Raw genomic sequence first — 15238 nt, 5'->3', positions numbered from 1 at the left:
AAGGGGCTAAAAAATATGACTTTATGGCCGAGAAGGTGAGTTGTAGCTGGGATCTGTCAGCCTTTCTAAAGAGCCTTGCCATGATACCATCCCCACTGTAAGGACTGACCACATTGGATAAGGGGTCAGGGATGGAGGCTGCCAACCTTAGATCTACTACCATCCCACCCACCTGTCATTCTTTTGGCACATGTTCTGTAGCTGACTATATCTGTTGGCCAGGATCCTTGGGTTTCAAGCAGTGGAAACTGGCTCTGACTAACCTTATCAACACAGGAATCTGAAGGATGTGGGGTGGCTCCTGGAATGGAAGGAAGGGCTAAAAGACCAGCCTTTGGAAGGACAAGACCTGGGTCAGCTCCAGGAGTTCAGGGAACAGGAACTGGGGAATTTTTCCGGTCATATGTTTTGGGATGATGACCCAGTCAATCATTTCTTCTGTCACTCATCTGAAGATAAAATTTCCCAGGAGAGAACTCTGGGCCTCAGGGCCATCCTCTGACCAGAGCACCTTGATCATATGTTCCATTGAGGTGACAAACCCTGGAATCCTCAAGGGAAATTGAAGTTCTGGGACAGAAGAGTGGGGAATGGGTGCTGGCCAGCCCACAAGAACAGAGGCCCACCCATACAATCTCCATATGTTGCCCATCTTGGGATCCGTAAAGCCTCAGGTATACCTGGCACTTAATAGGTGTCCAAACTTAGGGCAGAATTGCTTCCTCCCTCTCCTTAATCCCCATAGCACTTTACTACTTCTGTAAAGCCAATTAAGACACCATGGTAGAAGTCTGGGTTTTCTTTCCAAGTTATTAGGATTATAGGGAAATTGAGTTCCATGATGAAAGATTTTGGTTTAAACAAACATGCACCTCTCTGCTTCTGTCCTTTCCTCCTTATAGTGGAAGAGATGTCCCTATTGTCCAAGGCTAGCCCCCTTCCCAGAGCCTTTGCTCTTTTAATTATCATTTCTGTCCTATATCTTCACTCTCTGTCTCTGTAGTTTCTCATTAGCATTTATTATGTTCATAGGGTTGTGAGAATTAATACATGTAAAATGCTTAGAACAGTGCCTTGTACTCAGTAAACTCAATAAATGTCAACTGTTATTATGAGAACAGTAGTTCCCCACACCTTTACAGGGATCGGTTCTCTCAGGGAAGGGTCACATATATAAAGGGAAAATATTTTCAACAAAAAGGGAAATGAAGCATACAGAACTCAGTAAGGATTAGATGTTATTGTTTTAATTATTACCTTTCTCATAAATGCTAGAGTTTTTCAGGGCCCTTTCCCCCATCTTCTAACTTGATACACTCCTGGGTGATTTTTATCCACTCTTCTGAGTTAAAGCATGCATTTATTTATTTACTTACTTACTTACGGCCGTGTTGGGTCTTCGTTGCTGTGCACAGGCTTTCTCTAGTTGTGGTGAGTGGGAGCTACTCTTCGTTGCGGTGCGCAGGCTTCTCATTGTGGTGGCTTCTCTTTGTTGCGGAGCACAGGCTCCAGGCACGCGGGCTGCAGTCGTTGTGGCATGCAGGCTCAGTCGTTGGTGCTCCTGAGCTCTAGAGCACAGGCTCAGTAGTTGTGGTGCACAGGCTTAGTTGCTTCGCGGCATGTGGGATCTTCCCGGACCAGGGCTTGAACCCGTGTCCCCTGCATTGGCAGGCGGATTCTTAACCACCGCACCACCAGAGAAGTCCCCTGAGTTAAAGCATTTAAATACTGATGACCCTTAGTTTTTTATCTCCAGTTTTCCTGACCCCCAGACCCACTTAGATTTCTTCCCTCTTTCCTGCCTTCCTTCAGCAATAAGTGTCTGCTGTGTACCAGGCACTGATGAAAAAAGCAGAAGGTATCACAGGGGATTGGGCCCTGGATTGTCACTTTAAGAGACAGATGTTTAAACCAGTTATGTAGGTATTTCATAGATATATCAAAAGGGAAAGGAAATAAAACAAGCAATAAGGGGGAGAGTAACAGAAAAGGAGGGCGTACTGTACACATTTATCTAGTATCCAAAGGAAAAGAAAGACCCAGACATGCAAAACAGGGCAAGGAAAGTGGTTCTAGTAAAGTGTTCAGCAGATGTAAAGGCCAAGGAAGAGAAAGGGAGGTATATTTGATGAGACCAGTGGACTTGGAGAGGAATGAGATGTTGTCTTAGTCTACTCTGGCATCTGTAACAGAATACCACAAACCGGGTGGCTTATAAACAATGGAAGTTTATTTCTCACAGTTCTGGAGGCTGAGAAGTCCAAGATGAAGCACCAGAAGATTCAGTGTCATGAAGACCTGCTGCCTGTCTCATAGACAGTCATCTTGCTGTATCTTCACATAGTGCAAAGAGAAAGTGAGCTCTCTGGAGTCTCTTTTATAAGGGCACTAATCCCATTCATGAGGTCTTCACCTTCCTGACCTAATCACCCCAAAGCCCCACCTCCTAGTAACATCACATTGGGGATTAGGATTTTAACATAATTTTGAGGGACATAAACATTCAGTTGATTGAAGAGGTGGGCTGGGCTATATAGAGCCTTGCACATCGTGATGAGGAATGTGGATTTTATTCTAACTGCAATGAGAAGAAGATAAAGAGTTTAAAGTAGGGGAGTAATGATCTTTTCACATTTTAAAGAGATTCCTATAGCTATAGATCGAATATTGGATCATTAAAGGGCAAGATTCTTGAAAGAAAAAAAAAGGGGGTGTGCCAAGAATGGGAGCAGGGATACAAATTAAGACTATTTCATTAGTGCAGACAAGAGGTGAGTAAATGCAGCAGATATGGAGAGAAGGAGACGGATTAAAACTGTTATTATAGGGGCTTCCCTGGTGGCGCAGTGGTTGGGAGTCCACCTGCCCGATGCAGGGGACACGGGTTCGTGCCCCGGTCCGGGAGGATCCCACATGCCGCGGGGCGGCTGGGCCCGTGGGCCATGGCCGCTGAGCCTGCGCGTCCGGAGCCTGTACTCTGCAACGGGAGAGGCCACAACAGTGAGAGCCCCGCTTACCACAAAAAAAAAAAAAATTATTATATTTTGAGGTAGGACTGACAGAACGTTTTAACAGATTAATATAGAGATTGTGGGAAAGTAAAAAATCAGGGATGACTTCTAGAGTTTTGGCTTGAGCAGTTGAATTGGAGGCCGGTTAATGAGTGGGAGACAGGAATAGAACTTGGGAGTGGATCAAGGGCAGACGCATGTATTGACCAGGGTTCTTCTAGACCAGGGGTTGGCAAACTTATTCTATAAAGGATAAGATAGTAAATATTAGGCTTTGCATGCTAAGAAGCAAAATCAAGGATATTATGTAGGTACATAGAAATTAAGGAAAACAAATTTCCATGATTACTTTGAATTTACTGACAAAATTCAAATTAAAATAATTGAGCACAAATTTTTGTAGTACAGGTCTGTTGCTTAATTGGGGTTCATACTTAGTGTTTCCTATCATTAAAATCAATTGCAAATGTTCATCTGTTAGTGCTGATCTATAATAAAATTTTATGTATTTCATCTTTGAAAATGTCTTCACACAGATAGTACTGCCAAATACTGGTATCAATCCCAAGAGCATATGATTTTAACTGAGCACATTCATCACTTGAAAGGCATTTATAGAATTCTGTAATTTATATTCTCTTCATACTCTCCTCTTATCACATCATTACATTGTAGATCAAGCACATCCAATTGAAGGTTAGGTGGAAGTGCCACAATTGCACAGTTAAATGAAATATAGAAATTTCCTTTGCACTTGCACTGAGGTCTGAAAAACATTGCTGGAACTGTAGTTTGAGCTCAGAATATGTATCTGTTGCAAATTTGTGTGGAAATGGAGAGCTTGCTTCTTGTTCTTGACTCTACATGCAATTAAAACAACTTTAATGATTTTGCTGCAATGTATGTTTCCATATAAGCTCTGTTTTGCCTTGTAATTTTTTGGCTTGTAAGAAACGGTACCACGTCTGTAGCATGTCCACTGGCCAATGTATGGATGAACAAAATGTGGTATTTATATACAATGGAGTGTTACTCAACCTTAAAAAGGAAGGAAATTCTGACACATGCTCCAACATAGGTGAACCTTGAAGACATGCTAAGTGAAATAATCCAGGTACAAAAGGAAAAATACTGTATGATTCCGCTTATATGAGGGACTTAGAGCAGTCAAGTTCATAGAGACAGAAAGTATAATGGTGGTTGCCTAGGGGCTGGGGAGAGCAGGAAATGGGGAGTTATTGTTTAATAGGTACAGAGTTCCGGTGTGGAAAGATGAAAAAAGTTCTGCAGATGGATGGTGGTGATGGTTGCACAACAACATGAATTACTTAGTGCCACTGAACTGTACACTTAAAAATGGTTTAAAACATGCTTTAAATTGTAAATTTTGTTATGTATATTTAACCACAATAAAAAAATAAATGAACCACTAATGAGCTAATGGATCTAGGCGTTGAGCATCAGTGGCTGCTAATAGCACAAAAAAGAAACAAACAGACTTTATGTGCTTCTTATGGAAAACACCACCACCACCTATTAATTAGTCTGGCCAAAAATACTGAACTTGAATGTGATCAAGCCTCAAGATATAACTACCAATTCACAGAAGATGTAGAAGGCAGGGAAACATGTTAAACCATACCACAGTGATGCAATCAGCAAAACTGAGACTAAGAAATTCTGGGGAATAAATAACCAGTTTTCTTCAAAAAAAAAAAAAACTGCAAGGGGAAAAAAGCAATGGAAGGTAATCTGTAGTTTAAAAGATTTTAAAGGACATTAACCAATCATAATGCGTGGACCTTACTTGGATAAAATTTTTTTTAAGATTTTTTTAAAATTTTATGACCTTTATGAGACAACTGACTGGACATCTGATGATATCAGGAGTTATTGTTAAAAATTTTAGTTGTGATAATGGTATTGTGAGTTAAGTTTAAAAAGAGGGGGAGCCCTTGTGTTTTCATGGCATTGGTTATTTATGGATAGATATATTTATGCATAGTTGTGGACTGAATAAAAATGCCAAATACATATATGAGCTCTAGAGAATTGTATTAATTATAATTTGAGTATTTGTATATAGTCACTTCTTTAGAAGATTGAGAAATAAATTTGGAAATAGTTATATACAGTAGGAACATCTAATCAGAAATTTTACATTAAACACTCTGGTTTGTGTTCTGGTCCAAGTTAATAAAACTTTCTACTTGAATCTTGAAAACAAAATAAGCAATTTCTTTCTGTATTGATTTAGAAAGATCTCCAGCATATATATTTTTAAAATTTATTTATTTTATTTATTTTTGGCTGCCTTGCGTCTTCATTGCTGCATGCGGGCTTTCTCTATTTGCGGCGAGCGGAGGCTACTCTTCGTTGCGGTGTGCGGGCTTCTCATTGCAGTGGCTTCTCTTATTGCAGAGCACGGGCTCTAAGTGCACGAGCTTCAGTAGTTGTGGCTCGCGGCCTCTAGATCAGGCTTAGTAGTTGTGACGCACGGGCTTAGTTGCTCCGCGGCATGTGGGATCTTCCTGGACCAGGGATCAAACCTGTGTCCCCTGCATTGGCAGGTGGATTCTTAACTGCTGCGCCACCACGGAAGTCCTCCAGCATATATTGTTGAGTGAAAAAAGCAAAGTGCAGAACGATATATATAACATGCTTTGTTTTGTATGAGAGACAGTAAGAGTAGGGAGGAAATAAGAAAAGTATATTTGCAAAAAGAAACACTACTGGGATAAACAAGAAACCAATAAAAATGGGAAAAGAAGTTGAGCTAGGACAGAAACAAGACTATGTGTGCTTTAAGGCTCCTTTATGTATGTAATGGAATTATGTAATTCCACTAACTAAGCATGGCTTCTTGGAGAAATTGCTGATTCCATGTCTAGAAGCAGACATTCTTCAAAGAGCACCTGGGATACCTTTTCGTGTTAAGAAGCAAGAAAGCTTTAGAAGATAATGTCATGTCAAAAGGACACAGGAGTGTTGTATGAAAGGAGAGAAGGTTAGCACTCCCCTTGACAAGGATGGAAGAGGCCTTCAGGCCTAACAACACGCATACGGTTAAGGCATTGCCACTTACTTCATGGCGGCTAACCACTGTTTTTTTGCAGCTCTATTTACAATAGCCCAGAGATGGAAACAACCTAAGTGTCCATCATCGGATGAATGGATAAAGAAGATGTGGCACATATATACAATGGAATATTACTCAGCCATAAAAAGAAACGAAATTGAGCTATTTGTAATGAGGTGGATAGACCTAGAGTTTGTCATACAGAGTGAAGTAAGTCAGAAAGAGAAAGACAAATACCGTATGCTAACACATATATATGGAATTTAAGGAAAAAAATGTCATGAAGAACCTAGGGGTAAGACAGAAATAAAGACACAGACCTACTAGAGAATGGACTTGAGGATATGGGGAGGGGGAAGGGTAAGCTGTGACAAAGCGAGAGAGAGGCATGGACATGTATACACTACCAAATGTAAAATAGCTAGCTAGTGGGAAGCAGCCGCATAGCGCAGGGAGATCAGCTCGGTGCTTTGTGACCACCTAGAGGGGTGGGATAGGGAGGGTGGGAGGGAGGGAGACTCAAGAGGGAAGAGATATGGGAACATATGTATATGTATAACTGATTCACTTTGTTATAAAGCAGAAACTAACACACCATTGTAGAGCAATTACGCTCCAATAAAGATGTAAAAAAAAAAAAAAAAAGACTTTTGAAAGCCTAGGTAAAATAAAGAGAAATTTGCAAAGAAAAAAAAAAGAAAAAAAAAGGACACAGGAGCCCATATGAAAGTGTCCCAACTGAACAAAGTTGTCACAATCTTAGCAACTAAAAGAATAATGATTGAGTTTAACACTGATTCTGTGAAATTCATGATGATACTCAAAATGAGAGTAAATCAAGAAGTCTCAATGGTTACTTTTGTTACCAAAAGTTACCATTTGGGGTAACTTTTAAAACATTTACTTTGAAAATTGGTAATTAAAGGGAAAATATTAAGCGTTATTTTGATCTTCCAGTAAAAATTTATTTTAGGATAACCAAATAGTCCTAGTTAATGAAGAAGCCTTCACAGAATTCTTGTAAACAATGTGAAAGAAACAAAATAATTAGAAAAACATAGTTTCACAAACTCCAATGAAATTATTGATTCAGGCAAGGATTATCAACTGGTGTTAAAACCAGTGGTTGAGGGACTTCCTTGGTGGTGCAGTGGATAAGAATCCGCCTGCCAATGCAGGGAACACGGGTTCGATCCCTGGTCCGGGAAGATCCCACATGCCATGGAGCAACTAAGCCCGCGAGCCGCAACTACTGAAGCTGGTGGCCTAGAGCCAGTGCTCCACAACAAGAGAAGCCACAGCAAGGAGAAGCCCACACATCACAATAAAGGCTAGCCCCTGCTCGCCACAACTAGAGAAGGCCCACGTGCAGCAACAAAGACCCAACACAGCCAAAAATAAATAAAATTTTTAAAAAAATCAATAGATGATTGATTGTTGTAAACATTCATATAGAGCCAAAGTAACACCACACCGATTACTTTCCAATCTGAAGAGGGAAAGCATTAACTGTAAATTGAGTCATCAATTTTAGCATCACTAGTGGTTGACCATATGTGTCCTCTAATGAAATGTAATATTCACAACAATATAATAATGATACGACTTTATTCTTTCTAGTACCTCATATTCTAGTTCAGGCGTCCCTCAGAGGATTTAATCCATTCTTAAAAACATGTTGGATAGTGAATTTTTAGGTAGTAGGAGTCTGTGCATCATTATTTTAAGTAGAAAAAAGTAATATATTCCCAGCACATCTAAAACCCCCAAGCAATTTCTTTCAGTACTCGAAACACTCTAAAATATATATATACACACATATATATAAAACAATCAACGAGGTTTTTCTGCTTAAGATAAAGCCTTTAAAACACCAACTATCTAATTGTTTAACACTTAATTAACTCACTAATGACTTTATTTGTGCAGTAACCCTATAGGGTACAAATCGTGTTTTCCTTTTAACTGTAACAAACGTGTACTGTAATGTAAATGAACAGTGAAATAATATGTTAAAGACACATAATGAAGGCAAATAACACTTAGCAATAATAAAATAAACAAGGCAAGTTTTTAAACATGATTACTGAAGATTGCAGTGCTTCCTGAGTGAGGTTTGGAGATTAGAAGGGGGATATGGAGACTGTAGTCACTGTTGGTGTCTAGGGGTGGAGGAAGGTGACAAAGAACGAGCTTCAGAAGAAATGAGTGAAACAGTAAATGTCTGAGGTTCATCCATGTCAGATCCAAGAAGCTGGTGGATAGTCTGCTTTCCTTGGCAATGGAGTCGTCAGAAGTGGATGACTGTGAATCAGCTTCTGAAAGTATTGACAAAGCATGACCAGAAACTCAAAATGTACAGGTGTTACATTCCCTTTGCTTGTGTTATGCAGCTTCTGATAACCCTAGACTGTGCTGGAGATTGCATTTTTGAATGTGATTTTTCTGCACTTGTCATGATCATGATCTCTTGTAATCAACAGCAACCATTCTTGTCTACATGATCTAAACTTTCCTTTAAAGACTTATTGTCACGTATTAGTGGCTCTTTGTATTAGTCTTCTAGGGCTGCCATGACAAAATACCACAGGCTGTTGGCTTAAACAAGAGATATTTATTTTCTCACAGTTCTGGAGACTAAGTTCAAGATTAAGATGCCAGCAGGGGGCTTCCCTGGTGGCACAGTGGTTCAGAATCCGCCTGCCAACGCAGGGGACACGGGTTCGAGCCCTGGTCCAGGAAGATCCCACATGCTGCAGAGCAACTAAGCCCATGCACCACAACTACTGAGCTTGCGCTCTAGAGCCCGTGAGCCACAACTACTGAGTCCCCGTGCCTCAACTACTGAAGCCTGCGTGCCTAGAGCCCGTGCTCCGCAACAAGAGAAGCCACCACAGTGAGAAGCCCGCGCACCACAACAAAGAGTAGCCCCCTCTCGCCGCAACTAGAGAAAGCCCACACAGCAACGAAGACCCAATGCAGCCAAAAATAATAAATAAACAAAATAAATACATTTATTAAAAAAAAAAAAGATGCCAGCAGGTTTGGTTTCTCCTGAGGCCTCTCTCCTTAGCTTGCAGACTGCTGCCTTCTTACTGGGTCCTCACATGACCTTTCTCTGTGCACATGCACACTCCTGGTATCTCTATTCTTGCAAAGACACCCCTCATACTGAATTGGGGCTCCACCCTTAGGACCTCATTTACCCTTGATTACTTCTTTAAAGGCTTTATCTCCAAATACAGTCACATTGAGCATTAGAGTTTCAACATATGAATGGAGGAGGGCACAATTCAGTCCATAACACTCTTCTTCCTCCAACTTAGTTCCTTCCAGCATTATTCCTTCCAACTGAATGTGTTTCTTGGAAGGAACATGGTAAAGTTTTCCAAATCAACATTTTAAATAATTTGTCTTTATTTTCTCACACACAGGAAATAGGATATTCATAGTAAATGGAAAGGTATAAATGGCCATATATCCTTTTATGCTTTCACCTCTTAATATACTTTATCACTCCCAATATACATGCTTCTAAGGGTTTTATGGTTTTAGCTTTCACTTTTAGGCCTTTGATCCATTTTGAGTTAATTTTTGTGTATTATGTGGGGTAAGGCTCCACAATCATCATTGTGCATGTAGATTGTCTAATGTCCTTTCATTTGAGCCTGAAGGGCTCCCTTAGCACTTCTTACAGAGCAGGTCTCCTAGCAGTTAACTCCGTCAGCTTTTGTTTATCTGGGAACGTCTTAATTTCTTCTATATTCTTGAAGGATAGTTTTGCTGGATATAGAATTCTTGGTTGACAGGTTTCCTCCACCCCCACCCCAGCACTTTATTTATTTATTTACTTGGCCACACCACTCCCCCACCAGGGATTGAACCCAGGCCCCACAGCACTGAAACACTGAATCCTAACCACTGGACCACCAGGGAACCCCCTTTTTTTTTTCCACCCCAGCACTTTAGTTATGTCATCCCACTGCCTTTTGGCCTCCATGGTTTCTGATTAAAAATAGGTTGTTAATACTTATTGGTAATCTCTTGCACATTATGATTCACTTCTCTCTCGCTGCTTTCAAGAGTCTCTTTATTTTTGGCTTTCAGCAGTTAGATTATATGTCTCAGTGTGGATCCCTTTGAGTTTTTCCTACTGGAAGTTCATTGAGCTTCTTGGATGTATATATTCATGTATTTTATCAAATCGGTGTGGGGGTGGGGGTTAGCCATTAATTCTTCAAATATTTTTCCTGCCCCTTTCTCTCTCTCCTCTCCTTCTTGGGACTCATATTATGCATATGTTGGTATGTCTGATGGTGTCTCACAGATCTCTTAGGCTCTGTTCATTTTTCTTCATCCTTTTTTTTTTCCTGCTCTTCATACTGGATACTTTCAGTTGGCCTATTTTCAAGTTCACTGATCTTTCCTCTGTCTGCTCAAATCAGCTATTGAAACCTTCTGGTGAATTTTTCATTTCAGTTTTTGTACTTTTCAACTCCAGAATTTCTGTTTGGTTTGTTGTCATTTATATCTCTTTATTGATATTCTTTTCCCCCCCATGAATGGGCCATACTTTCTTGTTTCTTTGCATGCTTCATAATTTTTTGTTGAAAACTGGATATCTTGAATATTATGGGGGGAAAAACAGAAACAAAAGGAAAGGAAAATTACTCTCTAGGTGTTTCCAGATTGGCTCTGGGTTGGGAAAACTCCTTCAGTGCTTAACCAGGCCATTTGCAACTCTTTTTTTTTTTTTTTTTTTTGCGGTATGCGGGCCTCTCACTGTTGTGGCCTCCCCCGTTGCGGAGCACAGGCTCCGGACGCGCAGGCTCCGGACGCGCAGGCTCAGCGGCCATGGCTCACGGGCCCAGCCGCTCCGCGGCATATGGGATCCTCCCAGACCGGGGCACGAACCCGTATCCCCTGCATCGGCAGGCGGACTCTCAACCACTTGCGCCACCAGGGAGGCCCTGCAACTCTTTTTTAGCCTGCACTTCCTACATCTGCGGCAGATGCTTTGTAAGTGATACCTGCCCTCTTCAAGATTTGCCCCCGAATTCCTCCGTGACTTCTAGGCTAATAATTTGGATCTTTTATTATGGCCCAACTGGGGAAATACTGACTCTACTTTGGGAGAAAATAAATTATTCACCAAAAGAGTTGCAGAATCCGGTTAATATGTACCAGTAGTAACTGGGAGAATGTACCAGGGGATGGGGATCTTGAGGGTGCTGGAACAAGGGGACTGGAATATAAGACCAGATAAGGAAGACATAGTAATATAAGGACACTCTTTTGTGATATAGGATTTAATATCCTGGCAAAGACACCTGGAACTGATCCTAGTACATCACTGAGAAAGCTCCTTAAAGCTTGGGAAAACAATACCCCATAGTGAGAGAGGTGGAGGTGCTGGAACTGCCTTGGAAAAGTTAAAATGTAGACATGCTAGGGACTTCCCTGATGGTCCAGTGGTTAAGACTCCACACTTCCAATGCAGGGGGCCTGGGTTCGATCCTTGGTCAGGGAACTAGATCCCACATGCAGCAACTAAGAGCCTGCATGCTGCAACTAAAAGATCCTGCATGCCGCAATGAAGGTACCTCATGCCGCAACTAAAGATCCTGCATGCTGCAATGAAGATTCCGTGTGCCACAATTAAGGCCCAATGCAGCCAAATAAATAAATAAATATTTTTTTAAAAAAGGAATAGAAGGAATTGTCTTTAAAAAAAAATGTAGACATGCTAGAATAAATTTACCTTAAAATCAAAGAACTCATCAGTTGACTGTGTTCCCTGGGAGGCCAGAGGACACTCCCCTCAATAAAACAATAAGAAATCCTCTAGAGATGAGCACTGACATTGTTGAGAATATCAGTAGTAGCTGTTCTATGAAAGCTAGGATTCATCATAGAGGAGGCTGATATGGAACTGAAGTCCATAGTGTCAATGGAGATGATAGGATTTTGAAAGAGTAGAGGCCCTGACTTACTTGTCAGGGGCAAGGCAGACATAATTACCATAATAGGCAGCAAAGCAAGAATGGCAGCTAGAGGGAAGAGACGGAGATCTGTGGCAATGGCTAATAGGCCAAGGTATTCCCAGTGCAAGGTAGATAGAAAGCCAGGTAGGATATTAACTCAACCTATATAATCAAAAAAAAAAAAAAAAGATCAAGAGTGAATGGGCCAAAGGCTGATGTTTGCTACTGAAAAGAAGAATCATATCCCTCACTCAGTTGCTAGACCAGAGCCAGTTCTCAGACCCAGAGAAGACTGAATTATCTTGAGGAAGGACTCTATGACAGCACGGTAGAATTTCCTCTAATCCTAAAGGGACCTGTTGTACTTTACTAAGGGAACTGTACACAGGAAAAAAGAGGAACCACAAGATCTTTTGTGAGATGTGGGTTTTAGAATCCGGAATGACACTGGTATCAGGATACAAAAAGCAACATCATGGCCCCCCTATTAAATGGTATAGGGAAGGTGGGTGATAAATGGAGTTCTGACCCAAGTTTTTTTCACAGTAGGTCGTATGGGTCTGTGGAACAATCCTCTGGTAATATCCCTAATTCCCAAAAGCATAGTAAGAATGGATCTATTTAGACTCTGATAGAACCCTCCTAGTAGTTCCCTGATCTATGGAGTAAGAGCCATAATGGTAGGAAAAGACAAGTAAAAGCCCGCAAAACAGTCTCTCCTACCTCCACCAAGCCAAGATCAATTAGAAGTAGTTTTGCATCCTACATGGAATGGCAGATATTAATATCATCCTCAAATACTTAATGCAGTTGTTATATTTCCTTTTTTTTTTTTCACCACTGTGGCTCCTGTAAAAACCAGATTGTTTATGGTGGATGGTGGTGGACTATTTGATAATCCAACATAGCCTCTGGCTCTTGGTATATGGCTTTTGATCTGGTAATTGTATTCTTTTCTATATCAGGAAGGAAGTTCAGAAACAGTTCATATTCACACAGAATAGACACCAGTGTACAGTCATGGTCTTTCCCAGGGCTACAACCTTGCACCCTCTCTTGCTCTCTGTCACAATATAGGCTAACATGACCTTGATCACCTGGATAGTCTCCAGAGTATTATACTGATCCACTATATTGAAAACATCTTAGACCAGGGAGCAGGAAGTAACAAGTACCCTGGATGCTCCCATAAGACAAAGGTATACCACAAGGTAAGAGTTAAACTATACACAGATTCAGGGGTATCTCATATTGGTGCAGAATTAGAAGTCCAATGCTTTTGGACATGATGTACCTTATTGCTGATGTGGATAAAGTTTCTGTGGTCTCAGTAGATCAAACCAGCTATAACATTCCCTTAAACCAAAGCCTAATCCACAGCAAGGCCCTAACTCTTCAATTCTATGAAGGCTGAAAGAGATGAGGAAGCTGCAGAAGAAAGTTTGAAGCTAGCAGAAGTTGGTTCATGCAGTTTAAGAAAAGAAGCCCTCTCCACGACACAAAAGTGCAAGGTGATGCAGGAAGTGCTGATGTAGAAGCTGCAGGAAGTTAGCCACAGGATCTAGCTAATTCTTAAAAGTGGCTATGCTAAACAACACATTTTCAATGCAGATGAAAAAGCCTTACATTGGAAGAAGATGCCATCTAGGACTTTCATAGCTAGAGAGGAGAAGTCAATGTCTGGCTTCAAAGCTTCAAAGGACAGGCTGACTCTCTTGTTAGGGGCTGATGCAGCTGGTGACTTTAAGTTGAAGCCAGTGCTCATTTGCCCTTCCAAAAGCCCTAGGGCCCTTAAGAATTACGCTAAATCTACTCTGCTTGTGCTCTATAAATGGAATGACAAAGCCTGGATGACAGCACTTTTGTTTACAACATGGTAAAGACAAATACTGTATGATATCACTTAAATGTGGAATCTGAGAAATAAACTAGTGATTATACCAAAAAAAGAAACAGACTCACATATACAGAGAAAAAACTAGTGGTTACCAGTGGGGAGAGGGAAGGGGGTAGGGTCAAGATAGGGGTAGGGGATTAAGAGGTACAAAGTACTATTTATAAAATAAATAAGCTACAAAGATACATAGTACAACACAAGGAATATAGCCAATATATATATATATATATATATATATATTTATTTATTTATTTTTTAATTTTTTTTTTTTTTGCTGTACGCGGGCCTCTCACTGTTGTGGCCTCTCCCGTTGCAGAGCACAGGCTCCGGACGCGCAGGCTCAGCGGCCATGGCTCACGGGCCTAGTCTAGTCTCTCCGCGGCATGTGGGATCTTCCCGGACCGGGGCACGAACCCGTGTCCCCTGCATCGGCAAGCGGACTCTCAACCACTGCGCCACCAGGGAAGCCCTATAGCCAATATTTTATAATAACTGTAAACGGAATATAACCTTTAAAAATTGGGAATCAGGGACTTCCCTGGTGGTCCAGTGGTTAAGACTCCATGCTCCCAATGCAGGGGGCCCGGGTTCCATCCCTGATAAGGGAACTAGATCCCGCATTCCACAACTAAAAAAAAAATATCCTGGATCCCACAACAAAGATCCCACCTGCCACAACTAAGACCCAGCAGCAGCCAAATAAGTAAATAAATATATAAATAAAATATTTTTTAAAGAAATTGTGAATCACTATGTTGTATGCCCAAGACATGTAATACTGTACATCAACTATATACTTCAAAAAAAAAAAGACCAGGGCTTCCCTGGTGGCGCAGTGGTTGAGAGTCCGCCTGCCAATGCAGGGGACACGGGTTCGTGCCCCGGTCCGGGAAGATCCCACATACCGCAGAGCGGCTGGGCTCGTGAGCCGTGGCCGCTGAGCCTGTGCGTCTGGAGCCTGTGCTTCGCAACGGGAGAGGCCACAACAGTGAGAGGCCCGAGTACCGCAAAAATAAATAAATAAATAAATATATATATACATATATATATATATATATATATACACACACACACATATATATATAGTATAGTGTAAACATAACTTTTTTTTCCCTTTTTTTTTTTTTTTTTTGGCCACACCCTGCGGCAGCCCCTTAGTTCCCCAACCAGGGATCAAACCCATGCCCTGCGGCAGCCACTTAGTTCCCCAACCAGGGATCAAACCCGTGCTCTCGAAGATGGTTATTTTGAGACTGCCATCTTCTTG

General features: G+C 41.2%; 1 non-coding gene across 1 annotated transcript; it reads left to right on the top strand.

Moving 5' to 3' along the window:
* The first annotated feature begins 5996 nt into the window (after positions 1 to 5996).
* Positions 5997 to 6122, top strand: LOC132498079 (U6atac minor spliceosomal RNA). The gene has a single exon (XR_009533695.1). It is a non-coding gene; the product is annotated as a U6atac minor spliceosomal RNA (small nuclear RNA).
* Positions 6123 to 15238: the final 9116 nt, after the last annotated feature.

The sequence above is a fragment of the Mesoplodon densirostris genome, chromosome 10 (genome assembly GCF_025265405.1).
Source record: "Mesoplodon densirostris isolate mMesDen1 chromosome 10, mMesDen1 primary haplotype, whole genome shotgun sequence".
Lineage (NCBI taxonomy): Eukaryota > Metazoa > Chordata > Mammalia > Artiodactyla > Ziphiidae > Mesoplodon > Mesoplodon densirostris.
This window is presented reverse-complemented; position numbering and strand designations above follow the sequence as displayed.